At 35.5% G+C, this 15,719-nt stretch overlaps 1 pseudogene; it reads right to left on the bottom strand.

The window, feature by feature from the left end:
- Positions 1-6,372: 6,372 nt before the first annotated feature.
- On the bottom strand, positions 6,373-10,973 carry LOC106970585 (tRNA selenocysteine 1-associated protein 1-like; annotated as a pseudogene).
- Between the last annotated feature and the right edge of the window lie 4,746 nt (positions 10,974-15,719).

Below are 15,719 nucleotides of genomic sequence, written 5' to 3'. Positions count from 1 at the left end.
ACTTACTTTCTCTGCGAAATTGAGATCTCCTGTGAATCCCTTGCTAACCCAATTGGTCAGCAGTAACCTGGACATAAGGACTAAAATAGAAGAGATTAATGTGACATCCCAAGTTCATTTAAAGATATACATTGTAATCCAGGTTAAAATTCCCACTGACCCACCATGTCCTTATACACATAAAAGAGCAGGAAAGAATATATGGTACTTTAATGCTTATTTTTTTAATGCTCTCACTTTTATGATCAACAAACTTTAATATTTCTTGGATACATGATTTAAACTTTACTTTTGTATATCCCAAGTTGCCTAATTTATACATGGCAAGAAATCTGTATCCTATTAGAGATGTAAAAGATATCAAAAAAATGTGGAAAACAAAGAGTACTTTAATGGATAAACTGGGGCACCTGGGTGGCTCAGTCAGTTGAGCTTCTGACTCTTGGTTTAGGCTCAGGTCATGATCCAAGGGTCATGGGATCCAGCCCAGCACTGGGCTTTGTGCTGAGCATGGAGCCTGTTTAACATTCTCTCTCTTTCTCCCACTGACCCCTTTCCTGTTCACGCTCTCTCTGTCTCTAAAATACAAATAAATACATAAAGGATAAGCTATATAATGTTAAGATATACAAATAAAATCTGCATACAGACTGAGGAATATTGAGTACTAGGCTGCTGTTAAGACTGAATTCATTCTAAGTGCAATACCTTTGATTGAATGTCATATTTATAGCAATAAATGGGGAACAGAAGAGACATCTACAATGCTTTTGTGTTCTATTATTTTTCTTTTTAAATGTTTTATATTATGAAATATATCACAGAAAAGAGTGTTTAAATGACAGTTATTGAAATCAATATGAGGCATATTTTTCTATAGTAAGCCTCTATCTTAAGAAATAGAGATTATCATAAAAATTTGCATAATTTATCATTATATAAGGTATTAATAAATAGACTGATGTATACTTATGTAAGCACCATGACTTTCTTGTTTTGTTATTTGAATATCCTTTTAAATAAAAAAAATTATGTCCTAAAATAAAGCCCAAGTAATCATAAGGCATTTTAATTTCCATGAGTTTTAAGGAGAAAAATTTGACATATAAATTGCTATTGGGTAGAATATATAATGTGAGAGCTTTTTTTTTTTTAATGTTTAGTTTTGAGAGAGAGACAGAGTGCAAGAAGGGGAGGGGCAGAGAGAAGAAGACACAGAAACTGAAGCAGGCTCCAGGCTCTGAGCTGTCAGCACAGAGCCTGACACGGGGCTCTAACTCAGGGACCAGACCGTGTGATCATGAACTGAGCCAAAGTTGGACGATCAACTGACTGAGCCAACCAGGTGCTCCTTGAGAGCTTTTAATCAACAACTTTTACAAGTCCTATAGAATAATAGAGTTAGTATTTATAAACCCTAAAGAACAAAGTTTGTGTACTAAATCTTACAAGATTATTTTTCATTTTAAAAATCATTTTAATTCATTAGACAATTATGTAAAATTGTTTTCCTTTTCCTTTTTTATTAATAGTACATTTCTAAATCTAATCTTTTGTCTGAGAGGGTAAATTCCTGAGGCTTCTCACAATGTTTATTTGATTTTTTTATAACCTTGGAAGCATACTGCACATTCAAGCTTGAATATTCTATAAATTGCAGATTAAACCAAAATTATAGCCTTAAAGTAGTTGAAACCTTAATAATGGCTGAGATAAACTGAATTAAATTAATGTGATTTAAATTAAATTAAATTTACTTTTACAAGATACATGTCATGAGTATGCATGCCTTAGAAAAACAACTCTGAATAGTAGTAATCATGGGATATTGTATCAAAATATATTTGAGTATCAATTGATGCTTGCCATTTTGAATACCTAAAAATCCCCATTTTTGGCATATAAACTGTAATGTAATTTCAAAACTTGTCCATTTGGGAAATTCCATGTATTTAAAACATTGTATACTAAGTATAGTTTCATTTCAAGATTTTACTTTCTACCTAAAATCTCACTGAAATAGTCTAAGGAATGGGGCTATATGGGGAAAAACCTACCGGAAGTTGGGCACAATGGTTTCATTGCACAAGTCGTAGTTTAACACAAGAATATACAAATTCATCTTAAAAGACGTTTTCTTGCTATCCTGAACTGAGTCATGTAAATTTCTGATGCTCAGGGCAGCAGCAGTTGTGACTGACTTCATGAAGGGTATCAGACACTTGGAACTGTGTTTTCTCATAAAGATCTCAAAAAAAAATCTTTTCAATTATCGAAGGGACGTATAACATATGTATTTTGTCAAAAAATGGAAAACATATTTGTCACAACATTGTATTATAAAGGAGTATAGAGTGAATTGTCAAGTATTTCCTTTTCTCTTTGCCACCAATAATTCAAGACCTGACTTAGATAAAGCCAACAAGAAAGTAATATGAAACAGATGGGAATTTGTAGAGGGTCAAATTAAAACTTAGAAAGAGATTTAAGAAATTTCCTAACTAATTTCCTAACTATGAATTTTCTTAAATTCATAGGAGGAGCTTCTAAAATAACATTGTGTAAAATCATTGAACTTCTTTGCAAGTGGCTAGAATTCCCTTACAATATACTAGTTGAATCATCTACTTGGAAACATGACCTAGCAAAATGAAGCTACGATAATATTATTGTTATTTTACTAAGAAAGATTACATGTAATACATGAAAAGTGTTACTATACATGTGCATTCAAATACATGAAAATAATTGACTAGGAAAAAACTGTAATAAGAACCTACAAAATCTCTGACAAACCCACCAACCCATCTACAGTTCTAATTCAGGGAGGAGACCTACAGCTTTAAAGAGGAAAACAAGACTTAGTTGATATTCTGGTGTGCCACTAAAATAGATCACCTTAATGACCAAGGACTTATTTTCCAAACTTCTAGGAAGTTTGACTGCTTATGGCTAGCAGCTACGTCTTTTTTTCTGGGTTATAGTCTATTATGAGGAGCTGCCTACCTAAGATCATGGCCAATATTCAGGGCCACCCTTATCCAAGATTTATTGATGGGAGATATAATAGTCTTATTCACTTTTTCCAATTCAGGACATCTGTTAAACACTAACTTAGTTTAAAAGCAGCTTTTAGAGAAATATCTGCCTAATCATTGGGAATATGACTGTTGTATCACATATGATGTGTCTATGTTTATCTTGATGTTTACCTTGCCAAACTGTCTTCCAAAGCGGTTGTCCCAATTTGCATTCCTACCTGCAATAAATAAGAGTTCCTGTTGTTACACACCCTCACTAAGTTTGATATTTTCAGTGGTTAGGGTTTTTTAGTCAATCTAAAGAGATTTCTTCATTTTTTTTGATTTCCTTAAAGTATGTTGACCAACTTTTTGTGTCCCTTTTCCATACTGAATCTTAAATATTTTTATTAATGAAGTCCTGTTCAGACTTTTTGTTTTGCTTTTTTTTTGTTTGGGCAGATTTTTTTTAAAAGATCTATTTCTACACTTTGGTACTATTTGTACTAAATGCCTAAAAAGATAAACTTATCATTTGCCAAGTGTTACCTATCTTTAAACTGCCAAATGATACAAAATTGCCAAACTGCAGTAGGCAACAGATGGCAAAAACGGACTTAAAATTCTTCATTTTTTCCCAGATTTTCACATTTGTCTAATTTTAATTCCTCCTTTCATCTGAAAACATCCTCTTATTAATATTCTTATTTCATTTTCTTTCTGCATCTATCATGCATCTAATATAGAACAGCAATTCTTTCTCTCAAAACTGAGAAAAATAAATTTGTAAAAAATCATCTGTTACCATCCTAAATCAAGACTTCTTCCATTTCCCATTATAATCCTAACTATCCCACATTAGTACGTCCTCCTATTCCAACTCCCTTCTTCAATCTAGCCGCCATACATTTCAGACAAAAATTGTGATAAGCAGCACATAATATGAAATCAACCCATTTAATAAAAACTTAAGTGTATACTACATTATTGTTAATGATGAGCATAACACTACACAGTAGAATTCCAGAACTTTTATTTCATGACTGAAACTTTATACTCACTGAACAGCAACTCCCGTTTATCCTTCCCTCAGCTACTGGCAACCAACATTCTATTTTCTGTTTCAATGATTTTAACTATCTTAGGTATAAGATAGATATAAGTGGAATTATGCATATTTACTCTTCTGTAACTGGCTTCTTCACTTAACAGAATGTCCTCAAAATTAATCCATGTTGTAGCATAAAACAGGATTTTAATATATATGTATGTACATGTATATATACACATACATGCGTACAGACACACATATATGTGTGTATATGTTCGGGTAGTATGGACATTTTAACAACAGTAAGTCTTCCACCCATGAACACAAAATACCTTTCCATTTATCTGTATCTTTTAAAAATTATTTTCAGCAATGTTTTGTAGTTTTCAATGTACATTTATATATATATTCCACATTTTCTAATCCTCTGTCGCTAGAAATATGAGTGGTTTCTATTTCTTGGCTATTGTGAATAATGGTGCAATGAACATGGGAGAGCAAACATCTCCTCAAGATTATGACTTCAGACCTTTTAGATAAACATACAGAAGTGGTATTACAAGATCACATGGTAGTTCTATTTCTAATTTTTTGAAGGATCCTCTAGACTTTTTTCCACAGTGGTTGCTCCAATTTACATTCCCTGTAGTAATGTACAAGGGTTCTAATTTTTCCACATGGTTGCCAACACTTATTTTCTGGGGGTTTTGTTTGTTATTTTTTCTTAATAATGGCAATCCTAACAGGCATAAGTTGAGATCTAATTGTGTTTTTGATTTGCATTTCCCTGATTACTAGTGAAGTTGATCATTTTTTCATATACTTTTTAGCCATTTGTATGTGATCTTTGGAGGCATGTCATTACTCAAGTCATTTGACCATTTTTAATTGGGTCATTTGTTTACTTTGCCATTGAATTATGAGTGTTATATACATACACACACACACACACACACACACACACACTATTAACCTCTTAGTACATATATATTGAAAATATTTTCTGCCTTTTCATTCTGTTGATTTTTCCATTTAGCCTTTCATGCTGTTGATTTTCCTTTGCCATGCAGAAGTTTTTTTGTGTGATATATTCTGACTTATCTACTTATGCTATTGTTCCTTGTGTTTCTGATGGTCATACCCAAGGAATCACAAAGCTTTTCCTTTATGTTTCCTTCTAGGAATTTTACAATTGAACATCTTCCTTAGTCTTTATTTTGACTTGATAACTGTGGATGGTGTAAGAGGAGGGTCCAGTTTCATTCCATTGCACGCATATTTCCAGTTTTCCCAGAATCATCCTCCCTAATGTGGCAATCTTGTTGTAAATCAGGAGACCACATACGTATGAATTTATTTTTGAGCTCTCAAGTTTGTTCCACTGGTCTATAGGTGTGGTTTTTGTCCAGTATCATACAGGTTTAATTACTGTATCTTTTTCATATGTTTTAAAAATAGGGAAGTGTGTGTCCTGAAGCTTTTTTCTTCTTTTGGTCAAGGTTGTTTTGGCTATTTGGGGTCCTTTTTAGTTCCATAGAATTTTAGGAATATTTTTCTGTGTGTGTGTGTGTGTGTGTGTGTGTGTGTGTGTGTGTGTGTGAAAAGTGCCATTGAAATCATGATAGAGATTGAATCTGTACATTGTTTTGGGTAGTATGGACATTTTAACAACAGTGAGTGTTCCAAGCTATAAACACAAGATACTTTCCATTTATCTGTATCTTTTAAAAATTATTTTTATCAGTGTTTTGTAGTTTTCAGTGTACATGCCTTTTGCCTCCTTGGTTAAGTTTATCATTAAGTATTTTAGTCTATTTAAAAAAAATTAATGTTTATTTTGAGAAAGAGAGAGTCAGAGAGAGAGAGACAGACAGAAAGAGAATGAAAGCAGGGAGGGGCAGAGGGAGAGGGAGACACAGAATCTGAAGCAGGCTCTGGGCTCTGAGCTCCTGACAGGAGGCTCAAACTCACAAACCATGAGATCATGAGCCGAAGTTGGTCGCTTAACCAACTAAGCCACCCAAGCGCCCCAGTATTTTATTCATTTTTATGATATTGTAAGTGGGATTGTTTTCTTTTCTTCTATTTTTTTCCTCTGTTTTTTGGAACTTTGTTCAAATATTATGAATTGGTCCTTTGGTTTTCAAACTCACATGTCTCACTGTCAAATGAAGGCAGCAGTGTTTCAGGAATAGTCATAATCTCAGACTAGTCAATTACTAAACTCTTACAAATTATTTCCCAAAAGTTAAAGTTTTCCAATATTTGTTGTTGTTGTTGTTGTTGTTGTTGTTGTTGTTGTTAAAAAGAGTCTCTTATCTCCCTCACGCAGTCCATTTTGGCTTGTCCTGTGTCCTGTCTGAAGACACTGTCCAGGGGCTGCTAGTTATGGTCCATCAGTGCATCCTACAGGTCCTCGCTCTGGTCCATGAGCTCCTTGTTGGTTTCAGTCACATCCAGCTGTGGCATGGGGTCCTCCAATGTGTCATCCCCAGCTTCTTCATATGTCTACATAGTGCTCTGAGTGTAACCAAACTGGGGACAGTTGTAGCTGTAGCTGCCTCTGTTCTGGTCATGCCCCAGTGGGTGTAGTAGTTCTGCTACTGCTGGTAATGGGGGTTGTATCTGTTAAGTATTAACTCTGATTCCACCTCACTGACTTCACTTGGCTCACATGGGGATTGCCAGACTCCTCAGCCACACTGGTTTAGATGCCAGGCTGACTGCTCCCTGGCACTCGGTCAGGGCTCACTTCTGTTTCAGTACATCTGCAACTGTGACAAAACCATAGCCTTTAGACATATCTCTTTGGTCCAAAACTGCCCTGACTCCCCAAAAGGAGGGGTAGACTTGGACGAAGAATTCATACAATATGCCATCATCCACATCTGGGTCAGGTCCCTCACAAAGAAGAAATACTCAAGGCTGTTTTCTGGTTGTTTCCAATAAGTGGCATAGTTCAGTTAAAAATGTTCTGCCTTGGCAAAACAAAACAAAACAAAACAAAAAAGCCACAGCTTTTTATTCTATATAAAATGAAGGGAACCATTAAGGGCACTGCCAGCTCCATGATTCTATGAACCCAGATGTGTCAGCCTGGTACAGCTGTAAGCTAAGTAAAGGTGTAGGTCCTGGAAGGGGCTTCCCATTAATTTCATGCAAATGCTTCTTGGCTGTGGCCAAATCTGTGAATTTTTTATAATAAAGGAGGCAGCTAGGATTCCAGTGAAGTGGTATCAGATAATTTTGATGCTCATCATTGTATCCCCCTAGATGGCAGGGATTGTGGAGATGAAATTCTCATTCATGTAGAGCTTCAACTCATCTATACACAGGCTGGCCTCTATGCTTACAGTCTGGCTGGGATTGTGTGAGTTAAAAAGGCCTGCATGGGCTCCATCCCTTGGTCTGGAGAAAGAAGAAATGGGCTTGTTTTCTTAATTTATTTTGTTGTATAATTCATTATTACCATATAAGCTTCACATCATTTCTGTATTGTGATTTTGTATCCTTTGACCCTACTGAATAGGTCTATTAGTTCAAATAATTTCTCTTGTGGACTCTTTGTGGCTTTCTGTATATTAATTCATGTCATCTGTGAACAGAGAGAATTTTATTCTTCCTTTCTGATTTGGATGCCTTTTATTTATTGTCTTGGCCTAATCACTCTTGCTAGGATTTCCAGTGCTATGTGTTTTTTATTTAATTTAATTTAATTTAATTTAATTTAATTTAATTTAAATTTAATTTAATTTTACTTTATTTTATTATTTTATTTCATATTTTATTTTTATTTTTTGTTGTTTTCATTTTATGTTTCTTCGGGATAAGATTCATCCCCATGTCCCATCAACCCCATTCAATCCCCATGTCCCATCAACCCCGGTCTCCCAGCCTCCTCCCCTCTGGAAGCCATTAGTTTGTTCTCTGTAGTTCAGAGTCTGTTTCTTGGTTTGTCTCTCTTTTCTTTTCCTTTACTGTTTTTGTTCCTCAAAATCCACATGAGTGAGATCACATGGCATTTGTCTTTCTCTGACTGACTTACTTCAATAAGCATTATACTTTCTATCTCTATCCATGTTGCTGCAAGTGGCAAGTTTTCATTCTTTTCAATGGCTGAGTAATATCCCAGGTTTCTATCATGAATGGATGTTGTTCTTTGTCAAAAGTGTTTGCTATATCTGCTGAAATGATCATGTGGTTTTGTCCTTTTTCTTTTTGATGTGATTATCACTATGGTTGTTATGAGAATATTAAACCACTCTTGCATCCCGGGAATAAGTCTCAATTTATTGCGGTATATGATTTTTTAACTATATATTGTTGGATTCAGTTTGCTAATATTTTGTTGAGAACTTTTGCATTTATATCCATGAGAGACACCAGCCAATGGACCTCTCTCTCTCTCTATCTCTCTCTCTTTTTTTTTTTTTTTTTTGTGGTGCCTTTATCTGGTTTTGGTATCAGGGTAATAATAGTCTTATAGAATAAATTTGAATGCATTCCTTCCTCTTGTATTTTTTTTGAATCACTTAAAAAATGAGCATTGATTCTTTTTTCATTATTTGGTAGAATTTGCCTGTGAAGCCGTCTGACTTTTGTTCACTGGGAGATTTTTTATTACAGATTCAATTTCATTGCTAGTAACTGGTTTGTTCAAATTCTTCTATTACTTCCTGCTCTAGTGTTGGTAGGCTATATTTTTGTAGGAATTTATTCATTTCTTCTAGTTGTCCAATTTGTTGGCATTTAGTTCTACATAATATTCTCCTAAAATTGCTTGTATTTCTGTGGTATTGGTTGTTATTTCCTCTTTCATTAGTAATTTTGTTTATTTGGGTAATTTCTCTCTCTCTCTCTCTCTCTCTCTCTCTCTCTCTCTCTCTTTAATGAGTTTTGATACAGCTTTATTAATTTTGTTGAATTTTTCAAAGACCAGATCCCGGTTTCATTAACTTGTTCTATTGTTTTTGTTTTTTGCTTGTTTGTTTGTTTTTCACTGTTTATATCATTTATTTCTGACCTAATCTTAATCACATCCTTCCTTTTTCTGGGTTTGGGACTTTTGTTTCTAACTCATTTAGGTACAAGTTTAAGTTCCTTATTTGAGATTTTTCTTCCTTCTTCAGGTAGGCCTGTGTTTGTATAAACTTCCCTCTTAGAACCACTTTTGCTGCATCCCAAAGATTTTGGACCATTGTGTTTTCTTTTTCTCTTTTTAAATCATTAATTGGTTGATTGATTTATTTTTGTTTCAAGTTTTTATTTGAATTCTAGTTAATATATAGGGTAATACTGATTTCAGGGGCAGAATTTAGCAATTCATCACTTATATGTAAGTGCTTATCACAACAAGTGCCCTTCTTAATACCCATCACCCACTTAGCCTATCCCCTGCCCACCTCTCCTGTAGCAACTCTCAGTTTGTTCTTTATAATTAAGAAGTATCTTATGGTGTGGGGTTCCTGGGTGGCTCAGTTGTTTAAGAGTCCAACTTTGGCTCAGGTCATGATCTTGTGGTTTGTGGGTTCAAGCCCCACATCGGGCTCTGTGCTGACAGTTCAGAGCCTAGAGCCTGCTTTGGATTCTGTGTCTCCTTCTCTTTCTGCCACTCCCCCTGCTGCTCGCTCTCTCTCTTTCTCTCTCTCTCTCTCTCTGTCTCTCTCAAGAATAAATAAATGTTAAAAAATTTTTAAAAGTCTCTTATGGTTTCTCTCTCTCTCTCATCTCCTTTCCCCACATTCGTTTTGTTTCTTACTTTCCACATACGTATGAAATCATATGGCATTTGTCTTTCTCTGACTGACTGGTTTCACACAGCATGATACACTCTAGCTCCACCCACATCATTGCATATTACATGATTTCATTCTTTTTGAAGGCTGAGAAATATTGTCTGTATACACAACCTCTTCTTTATCCATTCATCAGTTGATGGAAATTTGGGATCCTTCCATAATTTGGCTGTGGTTGGTAGTGCAGCTATAAACATCAGGGCAGTGTGCCACCTCAAACCAATATTTGTGCATCTCTTGGATAAATACCTAGTAGTACAATTGTTCAGTCATGGGATAGTTCCAATTTTAACTTTTGAGGAAACTCCACAGTGTTTTCCAAAGTGGCTGCAAGTTTTCTTCTTGTTTCTATACATCTTCTCTGATCCTTTCTTCTCTTGCTTTCTTCCATGGTTTGTTGGCTTTCTTTAGAGATACACTTGGATTAATTTCTGTTTATTCTTTGCTTATCTATTACTGGTTTTGAATTGTGGTTAGGTTTGTACATAACATCTTCTGCATATAGCACTCTATGTATGTTGATGGTCACTTAAGTTTAGACCCAAGTTTTACTCCTCTCACTCCTAGAATTTATGTATATAGTGTCATATTTTTCCCACCAAAATTCCTTTTACTTTGTTTGTTTGTTTATTTATTTATTTATTTATTTACTTATTTATTTATATTTTATTTAAGTCCAAATTGGTTTACATGTAGTGCAATAATGGCTTCAGGAAAAGAATTTAGTGATTCATCAAACACCTAGTGCTCATCCTGACAAGTGTCCTCTTTAATGCCCATCACCCATTTAGCCCAACCCTCCACCAACACCCCTCTGGCAACCCTCAGTTTATTCTCTGTATTTAAGAGTCTCTTATGGTTTGCCTCCCTCTCTGTTTTTATCTTATTTTATCTTTCCTTTCCTTCCCCTATGTTCTGTTTTGTTTCTTAAATTCCACATATGAATGAAATCATATGATATTTATCTTTCTCTGACTGACTTATTTCGCTTAGCATAATACACTCTAGTTCCATCCATGTTCTTGCAAATGGCAAGATTTCATTTTTTTGATCACTGAGTAATATTCCATTGTAATATATACCATAACTTCTTTACCCATTCGTCATTCGATGGACATTTGGCTATTATTGATAGTGCTGCTATAAGCATTGGGGTGCATGTGCTCCTAAAATCGACATCTTTGTATCCTTTGGGTAAATACCTAGTAGTGCAATTGTTGGGTCATAGGGTAGCTCTATTTTTAATTATTTAAGGAAAGTCCATACTGTTTTCTGGAGTGGCAGCACCAGTTTGGATTCCCACAAGCAATGCAAAAGTGCTCCACTTTCTCCATATCCTCGCCAACATTTGTTATTTCCTGAGTTATTCATTTTAACCATTTTGACAGGTGTGAGGTAGTTTCTCATTATGGTTTTGATTTGTATTTCCCTGATGATGAGTGAAGCTGAACACCTTTTCATGTGCCTGTTAGCCATCTGGATGTCTTCTTTCAAAAAGTATCTGTTCATGTTTTTTGTCCATTTCTTCCCTGGATTACTTATTTTTGGGGTGTTGAGTTTTATAATTTTTTTATAGATTTGGGATATTAATCCTTTATCTGATATGTCATTTGCAAATATATTCTCCCATTCCATTGCTTGCCTTTTATTTTGTTGATTGTTTTCTTCACTGTGCAGAAACTTTTTATCTTGATGAGGTCCCAATAGTTCATTTTGCTTTTGTTTCCCTTGCCTTGGGAGACATTTCTAGTAAGAAGTTATTGTGGTTGATGTCAAAGAGGTTGTTGCCTCTTTTATCCTCTAGAATTTTGATGGTTTCCTATATTACATTTAGGTCTTTCATCCATTTTTTTTGTATGGTGTAAGAAAATGGTCCAGGTTCATTCTTCTACATGTCGCTGTCCAGTTTTCCCAGAACCATTGGAAAGAATTTTCCTGCTTTGTTGAAGATTAGTTGGCCATACATATTTGGATATAGATCTTGATTTCTTTCTCAAGATTGGGGAAATTTTCACCTATTATTTTTCACATATATTTCTGCCCTATTATGTTTCTCTTCTTCTTCTAAGATCCCTATAATGCAAATATTATTACCCTTGATGGAGTAAAATGATGGAATTTCATTTATTGTGTTCTTGATCTCTGATTGGTTCTTTTCATCTCTGTGCTAAGGGTCTCACTGATGTCCTCCATCCTTTTCTCTAGTCCAGTGAATATTTTTATGATTATTACTTTAAATTCTTTATAAGTCATATTACTTTTACCTGTTTCACTCTGGTTTCTTGCTGCGGTTTGGACCTATTCTTTCATTTGGAAGATGTTTCTCTCTCTCCTCTTTTTGTCTAACTTCCTTTTTCTGTTTCTGTATATTTCTCTGTGTTAGGAAAGTCGGCTAATTCTCTTGCCCTTAAAGATAACAGCCTTATAAAGAGGTCTTGTAGTGCCCTGGAGTGCAGTGTCTCCTTTTCTCCAAGATCTGGGTTTCTGGGAGTGTCTCCTATGTGAGTGGTGTGTGCTGTGCTATTGAGTCTTGGCCTCTTTTTCCCTCAGGCCAGTTGTCTTCTGAGTTTCTTCACCTATTGTGGGTATCAAGGTATGCAGTGGTCTGCTTGCAAAAGGAGAGTTGCACCCACTACTTCCGGAACTGAGGTCCTGCAAAATACGTGGGTCAGGAAATGTGGTGTTGCAGGGTTTGTGTCGGTTTTCTGGGGAAGGGGCCCAAAGTACTGGGACTCACCCACATGTGACTTGGAAGGATGGATGTGCTGAAGTGTAGATAGGGGACCAGGCTTGGTACAAGCAAGTTAGGTAAGGAGTGTGGGCTCCATGCTGATTCCCACAGGTAGCTATTGTTTATGCTGGGGAATGGGGAGGGGAAATGGCACCTGCTATCTCCTTTGTTTCTGGAGGGGTTTCCCTATGATCCCTGTCTCTCCAGGCCATGCTTTGGGATGAGCAAATCACTCTCCTTGCCATCTGCTCCCAAAGTTTTTCAAACTGCTGGTTCTATGCTGTATCTACACTCCTGTTTGTTGTGCTGTCTTTTTAAGAGCAGAGATTCCACTTCCTAACATCCACACAGCTCTCCCAGAGTCCCATCCACCAATTTTGAAATTTCCAGGCTTTAAGTCCTACTGGTTTTAAGAACTAATGAAATCTGGCCCCTCTCACTTTCCAAGGCATATCTTATGGAGATTAGTCCTCCCACCTCATGGGCTCCCTGGTGTGAAAATTAGTTTTCTGCCCTTCTCCACACTACTGGTTCCCTCCCCACTGTAGATGCCCTCTGCCTGTTTTGCTTCCAGATAGTGTCTTCACCCTTCCTACCTCCTTTGATATGGCCTCTTCCTTGCCTTTAGTTGTGGAGTTTGTTCTACCAGTCTTTGAGTCATTTCCTGGGTTATTCATGCTGACAGAGGTGTTATCTAGTTGTCTCCCTGGGATGAGTTGAACTTGCAGAAATTTTTCCCTTCTTTTTTTTTGGAAGCACTTGAGAAGAACTGGTGCTAATAATGCTTCTTTAAATGTTTGGTAGAATTCATTAGTGAAGCCATCTGTCCTTGGGCTTTTATTCGTTGGGGGATTTTGGATTACTGATTCAATCTCCTTACCAGTTCCAGAAATTTACTGGTTCTTTTTTATATTTTCCATCTCTTTGTTGAAATTTTCATTTGATTTATTCATTGTTTACACAGGCCTCTTGAGCATCTTTATGATGGTTATTTTGAATTATTTTTCAGATAACAAATATATATCTGTTACATATCTGTTTATTTAAGATTGATTTTAGGTAATTTATGTTTTACTTTTGATAGGGCCGTTTCCCTTTTTTTTTTTTCTTCACATTCCTTGTAATTTTTTGTTGGTATCTATGTATTTGAAAAAATAGCCACTGGCTTGGTACAGGGAAATACCTTTACCATTCAGTTTAACTAGAGATTCTGGGGACCCCTCAAACTGTAGATGTGTCTTCTCTGAGCTTGTGCATGTAGATTCTTGATTAGAAGGATTGGCTGATCTCTCCTTTCCTTTCCTTTCCTTTCCTTTCCTTTCCTTTCCTTTCCTTTCCTTTCCTTTCCTTTCCTTTCCTTTTCTTCCCTTCCCTTCCCTTCCCTTCCCTTCCCTTCCCTTCCTTTTCTTTTCTTGTCTTTCTTTCTTCTCTCTCTCTCTCTCTCTCCTCTCCTTTCTCTTCTTTCCCTTCCCTCCCTCCTTTCCTTTCTAGACCTTATGATCTCTTGCTCCCTCTAATGTTTGTCGACTGTACTCCAAAGCAGGGGCACACAGCACACTACCCAACTCTCAGTAGCCCCAGGTATCTGGATTACTCTGAGTCCCATCAATGCCAAAGTCAGGTTAGCCAAAACCTAGTCCCTTAAGCAGTCCCCTGAAAAGCTGGAACATTTGACATATGCTCCATCCTTCGCTTTCCTGCTGGGAGGAGAGGCCCTCAGGCTTTATCAGCTTGTCTGCTCTATTGCAGGTCTGCTGGAGCAGCAATATGCTGCCCAGATCTTTTTTTTTTTTTGTCCCCCTTTTTTACTTTTCAATCACCTCCAGGCATTTAGAGCATGCTAAATAGATCCCATCCACACTCTGAAACAGGTGAAACAGAAACCGGTCCCTCAGGTGGTTCCTAGAAACATCAGGTTATTGTATGGCCTAGTATTCTCTTTCCCACCTCAGGGTTAAATTGGAGGTAGAAGTTTCTTCCTGGTCACATGGTACTGTGCTCTGGGGAGGGGCTATGGTGAGCAGGGAGGGGCCATGGACTTTCCTACCAGCTCAGTGAAGCTGGTTTTACACTTATCTGGGGTATATTGGAGTCCTTTAATTAGATTCTGATTTTTTTTTTCACAAGAAGTGGTCTATGTATTGTCTCCATGGAAGGAAGGAGAGTCTTAGGTTTGTTATTTGCCATCTTGCTAATGTCCCAGATTAATATTTAAAAAAATATTATCATGTGTTCATATCTTTCTTGATAGACTATATAAATCATTCTCTAATTCTTAATTATAAAGTTTAGTAAATTTTATAAATTTTAAGTATGTGATATGACATTTAAATATAACATTAATTTATATTATTAGTCATCTGGCATTAAACTTTCTTGATAGCCTCCATAGCATATAATTATTCAGCTATAATCCTCACACTGCCCGTCAAAAACAATAAATCAAACGCAGTCTAAGCAGATTCTGCTGAATGTTTTCCTAAACATACTTATTTTAATCTCCACAGACTTGCACTTTGTTCCTTCTTGTATAAATCTCCTCCCATTTATTATATATTCCATTTATTATGTTGCAAATAATACATAATTTGCAATATAAATTTATAATAAATAATATAAATTATTTTTATAATAATATTAGTAATATTATTACTTCATCATATTATTTTTCTCCCATTTGATCTCAATGATATGTTTAGGATATTTTTATCAATGTGAAAAACCATAGTAGACTCCTTAGCTAATTATTTTTAGGATACAATATACCTAACAGTGGTTTTCAAGTTGTTTTCCTCACTAATTCTGAATAACTTTTGAAAATCTATATTCCTGTCTCACACAATTTCATTATGATAGTGGAAAATAAAAACATAAAATAAAATTAGCATAAATTTAAATTTTACTATATTTTAAATAAAATATATTATTGATGTTTTTAAAATGTGGTAGCTGAATATCTGAAGTTGTTTGGTGGTATTATGTTAAATTATTAGTAATAACAAAAATGTATGTGGAATAGTGACCATAGAGTCAGCTACATAAACTTTTTTTTAGAATCCTCAATATAATGTGAAAAACACAAGTATTTGTTAAATTATCTTCTAAATTCAAAGTCTTTTAGT

The sequence above is a fragment of the Acinonyx jubatus genome, chromosome A1 (assembly GCF_027475565.1).
Source record: "Acinonyx jubatus isolate Ajub_Pintada_27869175 chromosome A1, VMU_Ajub_asm_v1.0, whole genome shotgun sequence".
Lineage (NCBI taxonomy): Eukaryota > Metazoa > Chordata > Mammalia > Carnivora > Felidae > Acinonyx > Acinonyx jubatus.
The sequence above is the reverse complement of the archived record's forward strand: the minus strand, read 5'-3'. Positions and strand labels throughout refer to the sequence as shown.